Source organism: Aquarana catesbeiana, linkage group LG03 (genome assembly GCF_042186555.1).
Source record: "Aquarana catesbeiana isolate 2022-GZ linkage group LG03, ASM4218655v1, whole genome shotgun sequence".
Classification (NCBI taxonomy): domain Eukaryota; kingdom Metazoa; phylum Chordata; class Amphibia; order Anura; family Ranidae; genus Aquarana; species Aquarana catesbeiana.
The window spans coordinates 646641748-646665021 of record NC_133326.1 but is presented as its reverse complement, the minus strand read 5'-3'; the positions used below and the strand labels follow the sequence as shown (position 1 = coordinate 646665021).

Below are 23274 nucleotides of genomic sequence, written 5' to 3'. Positions count from 1 at the left end.
CCAACAAAGCATCAGTGGAGCTCCCAGCTGCTTTAGTGAGAGCAGAGAGTGGAAGCCCCGCCCACAGTCCTGAATGTATGTAGTGAGTTTGGCTGGCCAGGTATGTCCTTACAACCATAAAATGCCTGACTGCTTAAACCCTGAGCTGTGTTATTCAACTGTAAAGCTGTGCATTGCTGAAAGTTCTCTGACCATCCCCTGTATAATGTCTACAGCCTCTGATTGTCTCCTGCAATATGTCCGCAGTCTCTGATTGTCTCCTGCAATATGTCCGCAGTCTCTGATTGTCTCCTGCAGTATGTCCGCAGTCTCTGATTGTCTCCTGCAGTATGTCCACAATCTGGTAATCTCCTGCAGTATGTCCGCAGTCTCTGGTAACCTCCTGCAGTATGTCCGCAGTCTCTGGTAATCTCCTGCAGTATGTCCGCAGTCTCTGGTAATCTCCTGCAGTATGTCCGCAGTCTCTGGTAATCTCCTGTATTATGTCCGCAGTCTCTGATTGTCTCCTGTACTATGTCCACAGTCTCTGATTGTCTCTTGCAGTATGTCCGCAGTCTCTGGTAATCTCCTGCAGTATGTCTGCAGTCTCTGAGTGTCTCCTGCAGTATGTCCGCAGTCTCTGGTAATCTCCTGCAGTATGTCCGCAGTCTCTGATTGTCTCCTGCAGTATGTCCGCAGTCTCTGAGTGTCTCCTGCAGTATTTCCGCAGTCTCTGATTGTCTCCTGCAGTATGTCCGCAGTCTCTGATTGTCTCCTGCAGTATGTCCGCAGTCTCTGATTGTCTCCTGCAGTATGTCCGCAGTCTCTATTTGTCTCCTGCAGTATGTCCGCAGTCTCTGATTGTCTCCTGCAGTATGTCCGCAGTCTCTGATTGTCTCCTGCAGTATGTCCACAGTCTCTGATTGTCTCCTGCAGTATGTACACAGTCTCTGATTGTCTCCTGCAGTATGTCCGCAGTCTCTGATTGTCTCCTGCAGTATGTCCGCAGCCTCTGAGTGTCTCCTGCAGTATGTCCACAGTCTCTGATTGTCTCCTGCAGTATGTCCGCAGTCTCTTATTGTCTCCTGCAGTATGTCCGCAGTCTCTGATTGTCTCCTGCAGTATGTCCGCAGTCTCTGAACCTCTCCTGTAGTATGTGTATTAATGTGCCCCTTTACTTGCTCAATTATTTGGGATTGCTCCACTGCTCAGTGAGAGATAATGATGTGCATGAACCTCTAGCAACCAATCAGCAAACAGTAGTGATCTGCTTTAACCCCTAGCAACCAATTAGTGAGCGCTAATAATGTACACTAACCTCTAGCAACCAATCGGCAAGCAGAAATTATGTGTTGTAACCTCTAGCAACCAGCCAGTGAGCGGTAGGGATAGGCTGTAACCTCTGGCAAACAATTGCAATTGCTGCGTGATCTGCTGCAGTAAACTGATTTTGAGTCTACCTGCTATTTTTTGTATGTCTCAGAATGGAGGGGGGGCCCCAAGAAAATGTTTGCCCAGGGCCCAATCAAAATTAAAGACGGCCCTGCTCACAACTTTCCCAATAGTTCACCCCAATCCCCAATATACCCTGGAAAGTTTTTGAATCATTCTCAATCTCCCCTTTATATCTGCAAGTAATATTATGGTCCAATCAGTGCAAATATCGAATATTAAATAAATCTAACATGATAGTTGCCCAATTCTTCCAATTATGGGAAAAGATCAAAGATCCCTTTAAACTTGTCTCTAGCACCCCTCCTCTAGCTTCATACCTAGGAGATACTAGATTCATGCATTCATACAATGATTATAACCAGCTCATAATGTGGATTAAAAAAACCTTAGCACTTTGGGTTCTTTTATTAGTAAATTTGAATTCCCTTCCTTCGACATTCTTCAAACAAAATACAATCTACCCCTTTCAGAGCTCACCCATTACCCACAAATAAAACAATTCTTTTACACTACTCACTACAAATCCATACCTCAAATACCATCTTTGAACAAATATGCATACATTTATCAAGAGTAGGGATGAGCTTCGAGTTCGAGTCGAACTCATGTTCGACACGAACATTAGCTGTTCGCAAGTTCGCCGAACAGCAAACAATTTGGGGTGTTCGCGGCAAATTCAAATGCCGCAGAACACCCTTTAAAAGTCTATGGGAGAAATCAAAAGTGCTAATTTTAAAGGCTTATATGCAAGTTATTGTCATAAAAAGTGTTTGGGGACCCGGGTCCTGCCCCAGGGGACATGGATCAATGCAAAAAAAAGTTTTAAAAACGGCCGTTTTTTCAGGAGCAGTGATTTTAATAATGCTTAAAGTCAAACAATAAAAGTGTAATATCCCTTTAAATTTCGTACCTGGGGGGGTGTCTATAGTATGCCTGTAAAGGGGCGCATGTTTCCCGTGTTTAGAACAGTCTGACAGCAAAATGACATTTGGAAGGAAAAAACCCATTTAAAACTACCCGCGGCTATTTCATTGCTGACAATACACATAGAAGTTCATTGATAAAAACGGCATGGGAATTCCCCACAGGGAAACCCCGAACCAAAATTTAAAAAAAAAATGACGTGGGAGTCCCCCTAAATTCCATACCAGGCCCTTCAGGTCTGGTATGGATATTAAGGGGAACCCCGGCCAAAATTAAAAAAAAAAAATGACGTGGGGTTCCCCCTAAATTCCATACCAGACCCTTATCCGAGCACGCAACCTGGCAGGCCGCAGGAAAAGAGGGGGAGACAAGAGTGCGGCGCCCCCCTCCTGAACCATACCAGGCCACATGTCCTCAACATTGGGAGGGTGCTTTGGGGTAGCCCCCCAAAACACCTTGTCCCCATGTTGATGAGGACAAGGGCCTCATCCCCACAACCCTGGCCGGTGGTTGTGGGGGTCTGCGGGCGGGGGGCTTATCGGAATCTGGAAGCCCCCTTTAACAAGGGGACCCCCAGATCCCGCCCCCCCTGTGTGAAATGGTAAGGGGGTACTTACCCCTACCATTTCACTAAAAAACTGTCAAAAATGTTAAAAATGACAAGAGACAGTTTTTGACAATTCCTTTATTTAAATGCTTCTTCTTTCTTCTATCTTCCTTCATCTTCTTCTTCTTCTGGTTCTTCTGGCTCTTCTGGTTCTTCCTCCGGCGTTCTCGTCCAGCATCTCCTCCGCCACGTCTTCTATCTTCTTCTCCTCGGGCCGCTCCACACCCATGGCATGGGGGGAGGCTCCCGCTCTTCTCTTTATCTTCTTCTTCATCCTCTTCTCTTCTTCCTTCTTCTCTTCTTCATTTTCTTCTCCGGGCCGCTCCGCACCCATGCTGGCATGGAGGGAGGCTCCCGCTGTGTGACGGCGTCTCCTTGTCTGACGGTTCTTAAATAACCCCTCTGACGCACGGGACATGATGGGACTTCCCTGTGGCATTCCCCGTGATGTCACAGGGAAGTCCCGTCAAGTCACCATGCGTCAGAGGCGGCGGGGTCACCGGGTGGCCCCGCCCCCCGTTATTTAAGAACCGTTAGACGAGGAGACTCCGTCACACAGCGGGAGCCTCCCTCCATGCCAGCATGGGTGCGGAGCGGCCCGGAGAAGAAAATGAAGAAGAGAAGAAGAGAAGAAGGAAGAAGAGAAGAGGATGAAGAAGAAGATGAAGAGAAGAGTGGGAGCCTCCCCCCATGCCATGGGTGTGGAGCGACCCGAGGAGAAGAAGATAGAAGACGCCGCGGAGGAGATGCTGGACGAGAACGCCGGAGGAAGAACCAGAAGAGCCAGAAGAACCAGAAGAAGAAGAAGATGAAGGAAGATAGAAGAAAGAAGAAGCATTTAAATAAAGGTATTGTCAAAAACTGTCTCTTGTCATTTTTAACATTTTTGACAGTTTTTTAGTGAAATGGTAGGGGTAAGTACCCCCTTACCATTTCACATGGGGGGGCCGGTATCTGGGGGTCCCCTTGTTGAAGGGGGCTTCCAGATTCCGATAAGCCCCCCGCCCGCAGACCCCCACAACCACCGGCCAGGGTTGTGGGGATGAGGCCCTTGTCCTCATCAACATGGGGACAAGGTGTTTTGGGGGGCTACCCCAAACCAAAGCACCCTCCCAATGTTGAGGGCATGTGGCCTGGTACGGTTCAGGAGGGGGGGGGCCGCACTCTCGTCCCCCCCTCTTTTCCTGCCTCCTGCCAGGTTGCGTGCTCGGATAAGGGTCTGGTATGGATTTTTTGGAGGACCTCACGCCGTTTTTTGGGGGTTTTTTGGCACGGGGTTCCCCTTAAAATCCATACCAGAGTCTGGTATGGAATTTAGGGGGAACCCCACGTCATTTTTTTTTTTATTTTGGCCAGGGTTCCCCTTAATATCCATACCAGACCTGAAGGGCCAGGTATGGAATTTAGGGGGACTCCCACGTCATTTTTTTTTTTTAATTTTGGTTCGGGGTTTCCCTGTGGGGAATTCCCATGCCGTTTTTATTAATGAACTTCTATGTGTATTGTTGGCAATGCAATAGCCGCGGGTAGTTTTAAATGAGTTTTTTCCTTCCAAATGTCATTTTGCTGTCAGACTGTTCTAAACACGGGAAACATGCGCCCCTTTACAGGCATACTATAGACACCCCCCAGGTACAAAATTTAAAGGGATTTTACACTTTTATTGTTTGACTTTAAGCATTATTAAAATCACTGCTCCTGAAAAAACGGCCGTTTTTAAAACTTTTTTTTGCATTGATCCATGTCCCCTGGGGCAGGACCCGGGTCCCCAAACACTTTTTATGACAATAACTTGCATATAAGCCTTTAAAATTAGCACTTTTGATTATTCATGTTCGTGTCCCATAGACTTTAACGGTGTTCGCGCGAACTTTTTTCCTGTTCGCATGTTCTGGTGCGAACCGAACACGGGGGTGTTCGGCTCATCCCTACTCAAGAGACAGAGGCTTAATCTCACAACTCTATAAGTACTTAAACTCCCTTGCTTCACCAGAAAAATCTACCCCAATGACACTCTGGGAATCTGAGTTAGGTTGCTCTTTCTCCTCAGAGCAATGGAATGAAATGATTGATAATCTCCGTAAAAGCAATAGAGCTATCTCTTTCAGAGAATCCCCTATTAAATTGTTCACAAGGTGGTATATGACCCCTACCAAAATATACTCCTTCTACCCTGAAGCTTCCCCCAACTGTTTTAGGGGCTGCTCAGAACCTGGTACCTTCATACATGTATTTTGGAGTTGTGACCGTCTCAAACCCATGTGGCAAGCAGCTATAGATAGAATTGAAAAATCTTCTAAACAAAAAATCTCCCTTACTCCACAAACGTGCATTCTATATGCTAATGTTCCAAACACACCAACACCCTGCATTAGACTGCTGCACTCATTGATAAGTTCAATTCATTGGATGATAGCTCTCAATTGGAGATCTAGCATCCTATCATGGACACAGGTTATGTATCGGATGGAAATGCTTAGACTTTCAGAAAGAATCCACCATACACTTCATGATAACATGAATATCTTTAATAATAAATGTAACTATTGGACCTTACCGTAACCCCTTACAAAACCAACTCTTCCCTGAGTAACCAGCTAAGACATAAGGTTTTTGTTATTTTTAATAATCCAAATTGTAACAAGGTAAATAAACATTATAATCTTTTCCTTGAATAATATATCTTCCTATATATTCCAGTCGATCCTCCACCAATAATATTATATGATGTGTGCAAGTTTCACCACTGTATTGTTATACGAAACTTCCTTTACTGTATTGAAAAAGTCAAACTTTCAAATAAAACTTTTGTAAACAAAAAAAAAGAAAATTACTTAGAACCCCCAAACATTATATATATGTTTTAGTAGAGACCCTAGAGAATAAAATGGTGTTTGTTGCAATATTTTATGTCACACTGTATTTGCACAGCAGTCTTTCAAATGCATTTTTTTGGAAAAAATTACTTTAATTAAATTAAAAAAAAAAAAAACTAACCAGTAAAGTTAGCCCAGTTTTTTTGTATGATGTGAAAGATTTTATGTCGCAAGAATCGTGAGAGAATTGTGATCTTTTTATTCTAAGCAAAAAAATTGTGATTCTCATTTTGGCCAGAATCGTGCAGCTCTAATAGTGTGTATGGGGTCTAAGAAGTGCAGCAATGGGCAAACAAAGAGATAATTTAAAAATGTTATGTTATCACAACTCACAAGTTAAAAGTACATAATATGCTGTATATACTGTATATATGGCTGTGTTGAAGCAGAAGTAAACTCTCCCCCTCCTATGCTGCTTTTCAATTAGACCAATATATATTTTAGCCCCAATCGCATGTTCCTTACTGTGTTTAAGTTGTTTATAGATTTGTTTCTCCCGGGATAAGCCAGCGCCATATTAAGTGTTGTTTTCCGTGTCTATAGTGGAAAATACTTCCGCCCCTCCATGGAGACCTTGCTATAATCTCACACATGTGCGATAGTTTTTCAGCCAAGCCTCCTTCTAGTTCCCGAGGTTGAGAATGTAGTCTCGTGGTATTGGAGTGCAGTGCTCACTGCTTAAAGGACTGACAACACAAAGAGCGTGCTTTGAATCGTGGGAGAGATGCGCATGCGCCAATGACATCAATACAGATAATGGGATGGATTACAAGCAAACTAAGCAAGTAAGGTGACATCTGAGTATAGCGGTTAATAATGCTTTTAATGCTGATTTATATGTGCTAAAGTGATGGGAGAGAGTTTACTTCAACTTTAAGTTAATGCCAAATATGTAAGGCCTTAAAATCGCATTTGTTTGCAAAACTATGAAAAACTATGATTGCCAAATTTGCAAATATGTGACACATTAAAAACATTTGCAGCTCTTCAGATTATAGATAGACTTACAGTAAATGATAGCCCAAAAATGATTTTAATATGTGTCGCACAATAGACTTTTAAGTACGTTCATCATAGTTGCATGTATTTGTTTGTTTGTGTATGTGCGCATGTGCAGGGAGTATTTTTGATCATTTCTATTTATTCAAATATACAGTATTTAACCATTTTTTTTTAATTTGACAAGCGACTGTTACCCTTTATGGAGACATAAGAGATGTCCCTGATCTACTGGTTACCCGGCCACTGATAACTCCTTCAGTCTAGAGATTATTCACCAATCTTCCACTACTCCCCACCCCGAACCTCCCTGAAATGATAAAAAATGTTCACAGCTGCTTTTACTACTATTTTAACCATTTAAATTCCATGATGCAAAGCATACCTCCCAACATTTTGAGATGGGAATGAGGGACACCTACTAGCAAATGTATGTAGGCATAGGACACGCCCCCTGCCACACCCCCTTAAAGAAGAATTAACCCCAAAAAAAGGTTAATTAAATCCACAAGGGCTTTTTTTTATCACTACTATTCTTTTATATTGGCTTTTAAAATTGACAAATGCAGCAATTTTGAATTTGGACGAAAGATTTAGCACTGGGAAACACTTTTCGAAAGCATTTTATATACATCTATATAGATCAGACCAAAATGAGGGACAAATGAGTGGGAAAGAGGGACAGAGGGACATTGCTCCAAATCAGGGACAGTCCCTGGAAATCAGGGACAGTTGAGAGCTATGCGCAAAGTATAGGCCCTTGCCAATTAGGGGTTAAACCAAGCTGACCATTCTTTCTTCATTGTAAATGAAGAGCCAATCCACTAGCCCAGGCTTGAAAAGGGCAGTCTACTTTTCAGCTGATTATTCTTCTCTCCCAGGCCAACACAATTCCACCCATCACAAGTGATATGGCCGCCCAGGCACAGTTTGCACATTCATAACATGCGCAGTATTTTGATTACTTTGCATCATTTATGTATTTTTTTCCAATTAATAAATTATAGTTGAATTTATTGCACTGTATTTACAAATATTATTGCTGCTCTTTAAAATGAAATGTATCCTGCTTTCTTATCTCATTACGGTCAAGACTAAAAAACACATTGCACAGATGCACAGAATGCATTGCTGGGGGGATTCCTCTCTCCTCGGTCCATGGCTGAGGAAAGGGGACTCCTCCCAGAAACGCATTTTATTACGGCCACACACCATCAGAAGATGACATTCCAGAGGGCGGGCTTCACAAGTGTCAGCGCCAGAGCAGGCTTCTGTCAGCGGGTACCAGCATGACAGCAGTGCGGCTTACTTTGCAGCCTTGCCAGACAGTTCACCATCAGTGTGGAATTTTTATTACTCTGCATAATTTGTTTTTAAATTAAAAATACAATACCATTGAATTTATTGTCTTATATTTATTTTCACAAATATTATTGCTCCTTTAAATGAAATGTATCCTGAATTCCTATATTATTACGGTCAAGACTAAAAAACATTGCATAGATGCATAAAACACTTTTTTGGGGGGGATTATCCTCGCTTCAGCCTGAGCAGAGGGGAATCCCCCCAGAAATGCGTTGTTATGGGCACATGCCATCAAAAGACGACATCCCCGGAGGTGGGCTTTACAAGTGTCAGCGCCATAACCAGCTTCTGTCAGCTGCTTACTCCACAGCCTGGCGGGGCAGTTCACCATCGGATCAGATGGATGACAGGAGCAGTCCGGGGGGTACAGCGGCACATTGTCTCATTATAACTGCAGCCTCTGAAACTGTCTTTTTCTGAGTGCCTTTGCTTTTTATTCAATGTTCAATAAACACCTATTGTTTTTACTAAACCAAGATCCCTTGCGCTGATTTCTCTTTGTTTTAGTTTTGTCTGTTAATGTAAAGGTCACTGGCTTCCAATGTAAAGGTGACCTTTCCTGCTGACTACCAATATAAAGAAGACATTTTTCGCTGACTTCCAATAAATACCTGCCAACTGTCCCTGATTTCGAGGGACTGTCCCTGATTTGGAATTAAGTCCCTCTGTCCCTCTTTCCTGCTCATTTGTCCCTCATTTTGGTCTCACCTGAATAGTTGTATAAAAAAAGGAATGTACTTTTTATCTTTCAAAAAGTGTTTCCCAGTGCTAAACCTTTCATACAATTTCTAAATTGCTACATCTGTAAATTTCAAAAGTACAGTGCCATGCAATTTGGTATGGTGTACTGCGATAAAATGGTCCGACCCCCCCCCCCCATGAAAAATTAAAAGTCAACAGCTACTAATACTGCAGCTGACTTTTAATATATAGAGACTTACCTGTCCAGAACCTGTGATGTCGGCACCGCAGCCGATCTTCATCAGCTGTCAGGTGCAGCCGCCGCCATTCCTGATAAGGGAACCCAGCAGTGATCCCAGAGCTGCGGGAATGAAGCCGCGTGAGTTCAGCTGAACTAGCACGATTTCACTCCCGCATGTCAGTCCCGATTTCAGCCGCAATTTCAGAGACATCTGTGCGGGTTTCTGCACAGATGTCAATGTAAATCGCAGCCCGAAATCGCAAAAAGTAGTACAGAATCTTGTTAGGGTGCCTAAGGAGCAACTACCCACTAGTGTGAAACAAATTTTTATGGTAAAAGGGGCTATTACTGTGCATGCTATAGAGACTATGATATAATTGCCTAAATAGTACTGAAATATGCTGTATATTATTTAAAGATAATCTGCTTTTAAACTGTGTAAAAAAGTGATTTCTACACTGAAATATCTTTAAAAGTCTGAGAAGAGATACTGTATATTCCCCATTTTTGTACAACTAGGTGCCAACACAACTGAGAATGCTCCGACCTGCAAATAGTTCTCATTTTAGCTCCATTGTCTTTTTTTACAGGGCGCTATAGTAAATAAGAAAATGAGCGCTGTGTTAAAGAGCATTTTTTGGAAGTGAAAATCGGTGCTATTATAGTTCAATGCAAGTTTTAGCCATTGATTCTAATGGTACAATTGTAATTGTAATCCTTTTAATGTTGAGATGAAATGTATCTTTCTCTGAAATAAATTTTCCTTTGCAACATTGTTGCTTCTACTTCAAATATTTTGTTTTTAATAATGCTAGAATGTGGAATGTTTTGATAAAATATATTTTTCTCTGCCACTTTCACTTGTTACTCACAATTTTTTGTACTTTTTATCATTTCCAAATAATCATAATTTGAGCCCAAAAAATGTGATATGTGCACCAACATCAGAAATCAAAATGTAATTCACAAAAATTGAGGGTAATATCACTATTCTACACTGACACACAAAGAGCCACCAAATATCACAAAATAAATCAAGAAGAATAACTCTTGTGTAATTAATTCCATTACCCGTATGTCCAAAGAAATGCAGTATTTATGTGTATTTATGTGTAGGATGATTTCCATGTGGCAGTTCCGTGGCTTAGAGGTTAGAACTTCTGCTTAGCATCTCTGAGCTTCTGGGTTTGAGTCCCAAACATGCTGCTTCATGTAGAGAAGTTGTTTCATCTCCCAGATCCTAAAACCAAATGTAGTATTTATGTGTAGGAGGGTTCCACCACCATTGTAATTCTTGCCAGATACACTAGCCAATCAAAAGTATTGGTACGCCTACCTTTACACACACATGACCTTTAATGGCAGCCCAGTCTTAGTCTGTAGGGTTAAAAAATGATTTGGCCCTCCCTTTGCAGCTAGAACAGATTCTGGGAAGGCTAGGAAAGCTGTCTATAAGGTTTAGTGTGTCTGTGGAAATGTTTGACCATTCTTCCAGAAGTGCATTTGTGAGGCCAGGCACTGATGTTGGATGAGAAGGCCTGGCTCGCAGTCTCTGCTCTAAATCAGCCAAAAGGTATTCTATCGGGTTGAGGTCAGGACTCTGTGTAGCAGATCAAGTTCCTCCACCCCAAACTAGCTCATCCATGTCTTTAAGGACCTTGTTTTGTGAAGTCATGTTGGAATAGGAAGGGGCTATCCCCAAACTGTTTCCACAAAGTTGGGAGCATGAAATCATCCAAAAAATCTTGTTATGCTAATGCCTTAAGAATTCCCTTCACTGGAACTAAGAGGCCGAGCCCAACCCATGAAAAACAACCCCACATCATAATCCCCCCTCCACCAAATGATTTGGACCAGTGCACAAAGCAAAGTCCATAAAGACATGGATGAGTGAGTTTGGGTTGGAGGAACATGACTGGCCTGGACAGAGTCCTGACCTCATCACAACAGAAGACCTTGGGGATGAATTAGAGCAGAGACTGTAAGCCAGGCCTTCTTGTCCAACATCAGTGCCTGACCTCACAAATGCACTTCAAAGAATGGTCAAATATTCCCAAAGACACATTCCTAAACCTTGTGGACAGCCTTCCCAGAAGAGTTGAAGCTGTTACAGCTGCAAAGGGTGGGCCAAATGAATTTTGTACCCTACGTACTAAGACTGGGATGCCATTACAGTTCTTGTGTGTTTAAAGGCAGGCGTCCCAATACTTAGGCCAATATATTGTATATTGCTTGTGACACTGAGCATGGCTATGGACTTAGGGCTGGTTCACACCACAGAGATGCAGAGAACATGTGTGAGGCTGCCTGCTGGCTAAATGGGTAGTAATTCTGTCTAGCATCACTGGGGTTGCTGGTTCAATTCCCCAAGATCCTAATGCTTGTGTCAAAGTTTATATGCTCTCCTTGTGTGGGCTTCTTACTACAATCCAAAGACATGCTGGCATTTTATTTGTCTCCTGTCAAAATAGTCTCTAATGTAAGAAAGTTAGTTTTGGACTTTATATTGGAAGCTCATTGCAGCCAGGGACTGATGTTAATGTTAGCACTAATCATGCCCAGGGACTTGGACATTTAAAATTGTAGGGTTTACACTGCACAGGTACATATGCTTAGAAAACTGTTGCTTTGTTTATGTGCATGCAAATTGACTTAGATCTTTGGCCTGAAGTTGGAGATTTGATGCACATAGCCAAGGGCTAACACAGTTGCAAATAGTATTATGTGTTCTTGCTCATCAGGTGCAATCACTTTAGACATACACGAACAGATAGATTGAAAGATACTGTGGTGAGCGAGTACTTCTACTGGGCGTGTGTCAGTGTGCTAACAATACAACCTACCTTATATAAATGGCTGCAGTAGGGGGGTTCATTTGGCCTGAGAAGGCCAGGTTTTTTGCTGTGATTTGTGGGGGAGAAGGAATGATATTGTGCCTATTGACAAATGCCCAACTAGGGCTGTTTGTTTGCTGAAATTCTTGTGCATTTTTTCAATCAAAAGTGGGTTTATGTGGTCATGCTGTCAAGGTTGTGAGTGTATTGTTCCTGTCTGTCCATGCAAACATGGTTTGGGAGCATGTGCTGACCTTCTACTCTTTGATCTCATTGCATAATCATGTACACAGAAATGCAGCTTCCAGCAGAACATGGTCACCAATGTATGTATGTGTGTGGATTTGTGGGGTGGTGGTGGGTGTTATATTTTGAACATGTGGCTTTTTTAATATTTTGGAATGCTTTGTAAGAATAATGACTGTTAAGTATGTTTCTATAATCTTGCAGATAAAAATGTGATGTGTTGCCCGTTATACACTGAAAGTAAAGCTGTGTCCACTCTATAGTTTAGACAAATTTTAGATTGTAAGCTCCTATGAGCAGGGCCCTTAAAACCCAATTGCTAACTGTTTTGCTAAATGTAGCACCATATATCCTGTAGAAAATTTAGCAAAAATGGTGTGAGGTTCCCCCCATTACCAGGCCCTTCGGTTCTGGTATGAATATCAAGGGGAACCCCGCATCACAATAAAAATAAATTGCGTGGGGGTCCCCCAAAATCCTTCAGGTCTGCTATGGATATTAAGGGGAACCCTGCACCAAAATTTTAAAAAATGACGTGGGGGTCCCCCCAAAATCCATACCAGGCCCTTCAGGTCTGGTATAGATATTAAGTGGAACCCTGCACCAGAATGAAAAAAAATGGCATGGGGGTCTCCCCCAAAATCCATACCAGACCCTTATATGAGCACGCAACCTGGCATGCCACAGGAAAAGAGGGGGGACGAGAGAGTGCCCCCCCTCCTCCTGAACCATACCAGGCCACATGCCCTTAACATGGGGAGGGTGCTTTGGGGTCCCCCCAAAACATCCTGTCCCCATGTTGATGGGGACAAGGGCCTCATCCCCACAACCCTTGCTCAGTGGTTGTGGGGGTCTGTGGGCAGGGGCCTTGTAAAATAGCTCTGAGTGGTCTTCTCCCCAGAAGCCATGTCACCCACCATCTTCTCCTGGTGCTGTCTCTCTTGCCGCCATCTTCTGTTGCCTTCTTCTGTCGCCGTTTCTCCTGCCACCGCCTATTTCTTCCTCTCCGCCGTGTTCTTCCTCTCCGCCGTGTTCTTCCTCGCCGCCGTGTTCTTCCTCCCCCACCGTGTTCCTTCGTTGTGTTGTCCCCGCTGTCTGGCGTCTCTTACGCAGCCATGGGGCGTGACCATCCGTTGATGTCACACGCAGAGCCGCCCCTTTATTTTCTGGAAAAAAGGGGGCGGCTTTCCGTGTGACGTCAATGGATGGTCACGCCCCATGGCTGTGTAAGAGATGCCAGACAGCGGGGACAACACAATGGAGGAAGAACACGGCAGCGAGAGAAGTAGGCGCGGCAGGAGAGACGGCGGCAGAAGATGGTGACAGAAGATGGTGGCAAGAGAGACAGCACCAGGAGAAGATGACGGGTGACACGGCTCTGGGGAGAAGACCACTCAGAGATATTTTACAATAAAGGAATTGTCAAAAACTGGCTATTGTTTTTTGTCACATTTCTGGGTGAATGGGTAGGGGTACAATGTACCCGATACCCATTCACATGAGGGGAGGCTGGGATCTGGGGGTCCCCTTGTTGAAGGGGGCTTCCAGATTCAGATAAGCCCCCTGCCCACAGACCCCCACAACCACCAGGCAAGGGTTGTAGGGATGAGGCCCTTGTCCCCATCAACATGGGGACAAGGTGTTTTGAGGGGGACCCCAAAGCTCCCTCCCCATGTTGAGGGCATGTGGCCTGGTAAGGTTCAGGAGGAAGGGCTGGCACCCTCTCGTTCCCCCTCTTTTTCCTGCGGGCTGCTAGGTTGCGTGCTTGGATAAAGGTCTGGTATGGAGCCCCCACGCAATTTTTTTTTATTTTGATGCAGGGTTCCCCTTAATATCCATATCAGACCTGAAAGGCCTGGTATGAATTTTGGGGGGGACTCCCACACAATTTTTTTTTGAAGTGGGGTTCCCCTTAATATTCATATGATGATACAGGTGGGCACAGTGAGGCGCAGATGTGCATTGTTTACCCAGTAGCTGCTGCATTTCCCACCCCAGGCTTATACTCGAGTCAATGAGTTTTCCCAGTTTTTTGTTGTAAAATTAGGTGCCTCTCTTATCTTTGTGCAGAGGCTCCGGTGGGATTCAGCTCAATGGAACGATGCTGTGTGGCAAGGATTTCTAGTTCCCTTCTGATCACATTGATATTTGCATCTGGATACCTGTACATTGAAAATGAAGAATGGCTCAATAAAAGATTGATGATGTTTCGGGGGCATTTAAGTGACCAGGAAATCCCTCCTCCTGTAAACAACCTGATCTATCCAGGCTTCCCACACCCTCTGGCCCCCCCTTACCCTTACCCATACAAGTTCCTCATCAACCAGGAGAAGAAGTGCAAAGACCGGAACCCCTTTCTAGTCATGATGGTAATTAGTAAGTCTCATGATATCAATACTAGGCATGTCATTCGAGAAACCTGGGGCAATGAGAGTAATTACGATGTTGACGCGGTGAGGATCTTTTTGGTTGCTCTTCCAAATTTAGTTGTGAACAGAACCCAGAGGATGCTGGAGGAGGAAAGTGAAGCCTTTGGGGATATTGTCCAACAAGACTTAATGGACACTTACTATAACCTTACTTTAAAAACCTTAATGGGCATAGAATGGGTTGCTAAATTCTGCCCCCACAGCCAGCTACGTGGTGAAAATAGATGATGACATGTTCCTCAATGTAGACTACCTTGTCCGCCAGCTTCTTCGCCCAGAACTTCCAGTCCGTGCCACCTATTTCACAGGGCACATATGGAAAAATGCAGGACAACTGAGGGGTAAAGAACACAAATGGTATGTCCCTATGGAAGTCTACCCCAATGACACCTACCCACCCTACTGCTCTGGACCTGGCTATGTCTTTTCTGCAGACATGGCAAAAAAAATATATGATATAGCACAGGTGATTCGAGTCATACCCATGGAAGATGCTTTTATGGGAATTTGCCTTTATGAACTCCATATTGCACCCACTGCATCCCCTCGTGGTATATTCAATGGTCACCGGATAAATTATAATCGTTGTCAATTTAACAAGCTCATTACAGTCCACCATTATGGGATTACTGAGCTGAGGACGAGCATGAGAGTGCTGGACTTTATAGTATCCTGTATGCACACCAATTTTGGTTCACTAGATAGCACCCAACTGTTAGGATTTCCTCTGTATAAGGACCTAAAAAAATTAAAGAGACCCTGCCTTTAAAAAAAAAAAAGTTTATACTTACTTTTCTGAGGGGGTAGAACAGGAATGCAGTATAATTCCTGTCCTAATCGCATGCGGTTTCCTCCACCGCTCTTGTGTGATCCAAGTATAGAAATGCAGGAAAGCGCCATCTTAGGCTGGATACACACTATACAATTTTCTGTCGATTTGTAATCAAGCAGGCCCTTGCCCTACATGGTTTTGGTAAATCTAAAGGAAATCAGACAACAAAAGTTGTACAGTGTGTAGAGCTGCACGATTAATCGTCAAGAATCGTTATCGCAATTTTTTCCCTGTTGCGATCTTGACAAAAGTGTTTCACAATTCTGGCCCGGTTCACACTGATGCGCTGTAATTTTGTTCCGTTTTTTGTCCTTTGTGAGGTATGAATTTACCGCGATTTTACCAAGAATTTACCGCGATTTTACCGCTAATTTCAGGAGTTGGACATAGCTGTAATTGATATTCTAGCCAATGGAATCATAATGTAAAAAAAAAAAAGGTGTTAACTTCCTGTGTACTTCCTGGTTTTTGTGGAGAGTAGTGTGGTGGAATTCGCACATACGTGAACCATCAATGCAATTCAAGAACGATTTACATTGATGTCTATGGAGACTAAATTCACAACGCAACGCAGTAAACTCACACAAGACCCTTTTTTTAATCGCATCCCATTCGTAGATGAATCGCAATGCATGTATGTGAACGACCGTCATTGAAAACAATGTCCTATTTTTGATCATTTCTATTTATTCAAATATATGGTATTTAACCATTTTTTTATTTTTTTTATTTGACAAGCGACTGTTACCCTTTCTACTGGTTAAAATAGTAGTAAAAGCAGCTGTGAACATTTTTTATCATTTCTAGGCCACTGATAACTCCTTCAGCCTAGAGATTATTCACCAATCTTCCACTACTCCCCACCCCGAACCTCCCTGAAATGATAAAAAATGTTCACAGCTGCTTTTACTACTATTTTAATCATTTAAATTCCATGACGCAAAGCATATCTCCCAACATTTTGAGATGGGAATGAGGGATACCTACTAGCAAATGTATGTAGGCATAGGACACGCCCCCTGCCGCACCCCCTCAAAGAATAATTAACCCCAAAAAAAGGTTAATTAAATTCACAAGGGCTTTTTTTTATCACTACTATTCTTTTATATTGGCTTTTAAAATTGACAAATGCAGCAATTTTTAATTTGGACGAAAGATTTAGCACTGGGAAACACTTTTCGTAAGATGAAAAGAGCCATTTATATACATCTATTTAGATCAGACCAAAATGAGGATCGAATCAGTGGGAAAGAGGGACATTGCTCCAAATCAGGGACAGTCCCTGGAAATCAGGGACAGTTGAGAGCTATGCGAAAAGTATAAGCCCTTGCCAATTAGAGGTTAAACCAAGCTGACCATTCTTTCTTCATTGTAAATGAAGAACCTATCCACTGGCCCAGGCTTGAAAAGGGCAGTCTACTTTTCATCTGATTAATCTGCCCTCCCAGGCCAACACAATTCCACCCATCACAAGTGATATGGCCGCCCAGGCACAGGTTGCACATTCATAACATGCACGGTATGTTGATTACTTTGCATCATTTATGTATTTTTTTCCAATTAATAAATTATCGTTGAATTTATTGCACTATATTTATGTTTACAAATATTATTGCTGCTCTTTAAAATGAAATGTATCCTGCTTTATTATCTCATTACGGTCAAAACTAAAAAACACATTGCACAGATGCACAGAATGCATTTCTGGGGGGATTCCCTTCTCCTCGGCCTGTGGCTGAGGAAAGGGGAATCCTCCCAGAAACGCATTTTATTAAGTCACACACCATCAGAAGATGACATCCCAGAGGGCGGGCTTCACAAGTGTCAGCGCCAGAGCGGGCTTCTGTCAGCGGGTACCAGCATGACAGCAGTGCAGCTTACTTTGCAGCCTTGCCAGACAGTTCACCATCAGTGTGGTATTTTTATTACCCTGGATAATTTATTTTTAAATTAAAAATACAATACCGCTGAATTTATTGTCTTATATTTATTTTCACAAATATTATCGTTGCTCCTTTAAATGAAATGTATCCTGAATTCCTATATTATTACGGTCAAGACTAAAAAACATTGCATAGATGCATAAAACACTTTTTTGGGGGGATTATCCTCGCTTCAGCCTGAGTAGAGGGGAATCCCCCCGAAATGCGTTGTTATGGGCACATGCCATCAAAAGACGACATCCCTGGAGGTGGGCTTTACAAGTGTCAGCGCCAGAACCGGCTTCTATCAGCTGCTTAGTCCACAGCCTGGCGGGGCAGTTCACCATCAGATCAGCTGGATGACAGGAGCAGTCCGGGGGGTACAGCGGCACATTGTCTCATTATAACTGCAGCCTCTGAAACTGTCTTTTTGTGAGTGCCTTTGCTATTTGTTAATGTTCAATAAACACCTATTGTTTTTACTAAACCAAGATCCCTTGCGCTGATTTCTCTTTGTTTTAGTTTTGTCTATTAATGTAAAGGTCACTGGCTTCCAATGTAAAGGTGACCTTTCCTGCTGACTACCAATGTAAAGAAGACATTTTTCGCTGACTACCAATACATACCTCCCAACTGTCCCTGATTTCGAGGGACTGCCCCTGATTTGGAACAAAGTCACTCTGCCCCTCTTTCCTCCTCATTTGTCCCTCATTTTGGTCTCACCTGGATAGTAGTATATAAAATGCACTTTTTATCTTTCAAAAAGTGTTTCCCAGTGCTAAACCTTTCATACTATTTCTAAATTGCTGAATCTGTAAATTTCAAAAGCCAATATAAAGTAATAGTAGTGGTAAAAAAAAAAGCCCTTGTGGGCTTAACTAATCATTTATTTGTATAATTCTCCTCTAAGGGGGCGTGGCGGAGGTGTGTCCCATGCCTCCATACTTTTGCTAAAAGGTGTCCCTCAGTCCCATCTCAAAAAGTTTGGAGGTATGCCAATATAAGGAAGACATTTTTGTTGACTGCCGATGTAAGGCCCCTTTCACACAGACGCCTCTCTGAAGCGGATCCGCTTGCTCAGCAGGGGATCTCTCTGCTGATCCCTGCTGAGCAGGGGGATGACAAGATATGCAGAGCAGACACCAACACAGCCAGCTCTCATCTATGGGGCTATCGCCTGTCCGTTTCCATCCGATTATTGTGGACAGGATCAGATCGGATGGCGGCGGGTGTCAGCGGACACATCCACTGCTCCATAGAAGAGACTGGCTGAAAAACTGACAGGCAGACCTGATTGGATTGCCCATGTAAAAGGGGCCTAAGGCTGTATTCACACTTCAACAGGTAGCTTACCACTCTGCCAGCTGTCCGTTGACGGCTGTGGTAGGGGGCAGTGTGACCCCTGATTCACGGCATCGCACAACTCCCTTTTTTTTGTACGAACTTTAAGTGTATAAAATTTACCTTTCATTTAGACAGCAGCATGAAACACTGCATTGCCATACAGTGCCATGCAATTTGGTATGGTGCACTGCGATAAAATGCTATGTCCTTGCGGTGGCAAACATTTTACTGCATTATAAAACATCTGTCACTACACATAGTGAGGTTGATTTACTAAAACTTAAGAGTGCAAAATCTGGTGCAGCTCTGCATAGTAGCCAATCAGCTTCTAACTTCAGCTTGTTCAAGTAAAGTGGAGGTCACACACACACACACACACACACACACACACACACACAAAAAAAAATTTAAAGTCAGCAGCTACAAATACTGCTGACTTTTAATATATGGACACTTACCTGTCCAGGGAGCCTGTGATGTCGGCACCGCAGCCGATCTTCGGGTCAGCTTTTAGGTGCAGCCACCGCCGTTCCCGGTAAGGGAACCCAGCAGTGATCCCAGGTTCACAAGAGCTGCGGGAATGAAGCCGTGCAAGTTCAGCTGAACTAGCACGATTTCACTCCTGCATGTCAGTCCCTATTTCGGACGCTATTTCAGAGACATCTGTGCAGGTTTCTGCACAGATGTCAATGTAAATCGCAGCCCGAAATCGCAAAATGTTGTCTAGAAACTACTTTTTGAAATCGGTGCGGCACTGCAAATGCAGCTTCCCACCGATTAGGACCGTGCCATTGCTGGCAATTGCCGGCGATTTGACGTCAAATTGCATGTCAAATCGCACTAATGTGAACCAGGGCTGAAGCCTTTTGGCTTCACTGCCAGCTTCCTACTGCACATGCGTGAAGTGCGCTGCGCTTTCTAATTGGCCCGGTGGCGGAGGAAGGAGGAGTGGGCCGAACTTCCGAGAGATGGCACCGTGGCGCCATCTCTGGAAGTGGGGAAGGGGACCTGTCAAAAACAGATCCCCGTTTCCCCCCAGGAAATGTGCCAAATATGGCACCGGAGAGGGGGAGACAAAAAAGCGGAAGTTCCACTTTTGGCTGGAACTCTGCTTTAAGCTTTGACAAAAACCTGGAAGCTGATTGACTTATTTGCAGAGCTGCAGGAGATTTTGCACTATCCAGTTTTAGTAAATCAGCCCCAGTGTGAATTAGCCCTAAAAGCTACCTTTCTGCTGACTGCAAATGTAAAGGTTATCTGTCTGCTGAGAGGCAATGTAAAGGTGACCTTTTCTCTGACTGCTAATGTAAAGGCAACATTTCCACTGATATAAACATTTGCCACAATGGGCAGTATTTACACCGACTGTCAATGTAAAGCAGCCATTCTTCACTGAGCATTAAAGGAGAAGTACAGCTAAAGCTCATTTGGATGTACTTCTACTGTGGATCACAGGAGTACTGTACGTTCTGCATTCCTGTGACCCGTTTGCAGCAGACAACAGGCTGAAGCCCTCTGTCTGCTGATGTCACAGAGCCAGTTCAGGCTAGAGAAAGATCTAAAATATAAAACATTCACATTCTTCTCTTTTAATGTAAAAGGGATATTTTTCATAGTGTCCATCAATGTAAAGAGGACATTTTTCACAAAATGCCAATATAATAGGAGGCCTTTACACTGATCAATAATGTAAGAAGGGCCTTTCCAATGTAAAGGGGGAATAAGAGACCACTAAACTCCAGTTAGATAAGAATCTTATTAGGGTGCCTAAGGAGCAACTACCCATTGTGTGAAACAAATTTTTATGGTAAAAGGGGCTATTACTGTGCATGCTATAGAGACTATTGGCCACCAGTGGCAAATGCCACTGTCTACAAACACAAAGGGGGTCATTTACTATAGCGCCGCGGTGCTAATTAGCGCTAATTGCAGCGAATTAGCTCTAATCGTGGTAATGAGTGCTAATTAGAGCTAAAACGCTATTCAATATAGCGCTCATGAGAATACACTCACAAAATCGAATTTACTATAGTTCCCTGAAACCAAATAGCGTCCAAACCCTTACTATGCTAAAACCTGGAGAATTGCACTTGGAAATATTGTTTGAGCATGATATAGTTGCCTAAATAGTACTGAAACATGCGGTATATTATTTAAAGATAATCTGCTTTTAAACTGTGTGAAAAAAGTGATTTCTATACTGAAATATATTTAAAAGTCTGAGAAGAGATAAATTCCCCGTTTTTGTACAACTAGGTGCCAACACAACTGAGCATGCTCAGACCTGCAAATAGCTCTCATTTTAGCTCAAGTGTCTTTTCTACAGGGCGCTATAGTAAATACGAAAATGAGCGCATTTTTTGGAAGTGAAAATCGGCGCTATTATAGTCCAATGCAAGTTTTAGCCATTGATTCTAATGGTACAATTGTATCTTCCACAAATAAATCCTTTTAATGTTAAGATGAAATGTATCTTTCTCTGAAATAAATTTTTCTTTGCAACATTGTTGCTTCTACCTTAAATATTTTGTTTTTAAGGCCTCATGCCCACGTACGTTTTTACAGCCGCTTTTTTGAGCGTTTTTTGCAGCTTAAAAATGCCTCTCCGTGTTAGCCTATGGCCTTATGCCCACCATGGCGTTTTCGAGCTGTAAATGGCATAGCCATTAAGCTGCAAAAAAAAACCCAGGACCAGTGTGAGGCTCCAGCGCTTGAGCTGTAAAAACGTCAGACGCCGGCAAAAGGTGTTGAACGCGATTTAATGAGGCTTAACGCTGTGTTAAGCCTCGTCCAGCGTTTCTGTTTCTATTCAGAATCAATAGTTCCCTATGGGAGCCCATTGATTTGAATAGAGGAATAACTAGAAGAATAACTCTTGTGTAATGTAATTCCTTCACTTGTATGTCCAAAGAAATGCAGTATTTATGTGTAGTTATGTGTAGGAGGTTCTCACATGTGGCAGCTCCGTGGCTTAGAGGTTGGAACTTCTGCTTAGCATCCCTGAGCGTCTGGGTTTGATTCTCGAACATGCTGCTTCATGTAGAGAAATTGTCTCATCTCCCGGGTCCTAAAACCAAATGTGGTATTTATGTGTAGGAGGGTTCCACCATCATTGTAATTCTTGCCAGATACACTATCCAATCAAAAGTATTGGGACACCTGCCTTTACACACACACATGAACTTGGCCAGCCCAGTCTTAGTCCGTAGGGTTACAAATTGATTTGGCCCACCCTTTGCAGCTAGAACAGATTCTGGGAAAGCTGTCCATAAGTTTTAGTGTGTCTATGGAAATGTTTGACCATTCTTCCAGAAGTGCATTTGTGAGGCCAGGCACTGATGTTGGATGAGAAGGCCTGGCTCACAGTCTCTGCTCTAATTCAGCCAAAAGGTGTTCTATCAGGTTGAGGTCAGGACTCTGTGCAGCCAGTCAAGTTCCTCCAGCCCAAACTCGCTCATCCATGTCTTTATGGACCTTGCTTACAACCCCACATCATAATCCCCCCTCCACCAAATGATTTAGACCAGTGCACAAATCAAGGGCCATAAAGACATGGATGAGTGAGTCTGGGGTGGAGGAACTTGACTGGCCTGAACAGAGTTCTGACCTCAACACAACAGAACACCTTGGGGATGAATTAGAGCAGAGACTGTAAGACAGGCCTTCTTGTCCAACATCAGTGCCTGACCACACAGATGCACTTGAAAGAATGGTCAAACATTCCCATAGACACACTCCAACACCTTGTGGACAGCCTTCCCAGAAGAGTTGAAGCTGTTATAGCTGCAAAGAGTGGGCCAAATGAATTTTGAACCCTACAGACTAAGACTGGGATGCCATTATAGTTCATGTGCATTTAAAGGCAGGCGTCCCAATACTTCGGACAATATATTGTATGTTGCTTGTGAAACTGAGCATGGCTATGGACTTAGGGCTGGTTCACACCATAGAGATGCAGAGAACATGTGTAAGGCAGGCTACAGTGGGGACGGAAAGTATTCAGACCCCCTTAATTTTTTCACTCTTTGTTATATTACAGCCATTTGCTAAAATCATTTAAGTTCATTATTTTCCTCAATAATGTACACACAGCACCCATATTGACAGAAAAACACAGAATTGTTGACATTTTTGCAGATTTATTAAAAAAGAAAAACTGAAATATCACATGGTCCTAAGTATTCAGACCCTTTGCTGTGACACTCATATAGGTGCTGTCCATTTCTTCTGATCATCCTTGAGATGGTTCTACACCTTCATTTGAGTCCAGCTGTGTTTGATTATACTGATTGGACTTGATTAGGAAAGCCACACACCTGTCTATAAAGACCTTACAGCTCACAGTGCATGTCAGAGCAAATGAGAATCATGAGGTCAAAGGAACTGCCTGAAGAGCTCAGAGACAGAATTGTGGCAAGGCACAGATCTGGCCAAGGTTACAAAAAAATTCTGCTGCACTTAAGGCTCCTAAGAGCACAGTGGCCTCCATAATCTTTAAATGGAAGACGTTTGGGAAGACCAGAACCCTTCCTAGAGCTGG

At 43.2% G+C, this 23274-nt stretch overlaps 1 protein-coding gene and 1 pseudogene across 2 annotated transcripts in view; both read left to right on the top strand.

Moving 5' to 3' along the window:
• LOC141133303 (beta-1,3-galactosyltransferase 2-like) overlaps positions 1-23274 on the top strand; it is a 480268-nt gene that overhangs the window by 127573 nt on the left and 329421 nt on the right. The window lies entirely within an intron of this gene.
• On the top strand, positions 14290-15506 carry LOC141134705 (beta-1,3-galactosyltransferase 2-like; annotated as a pseudogene).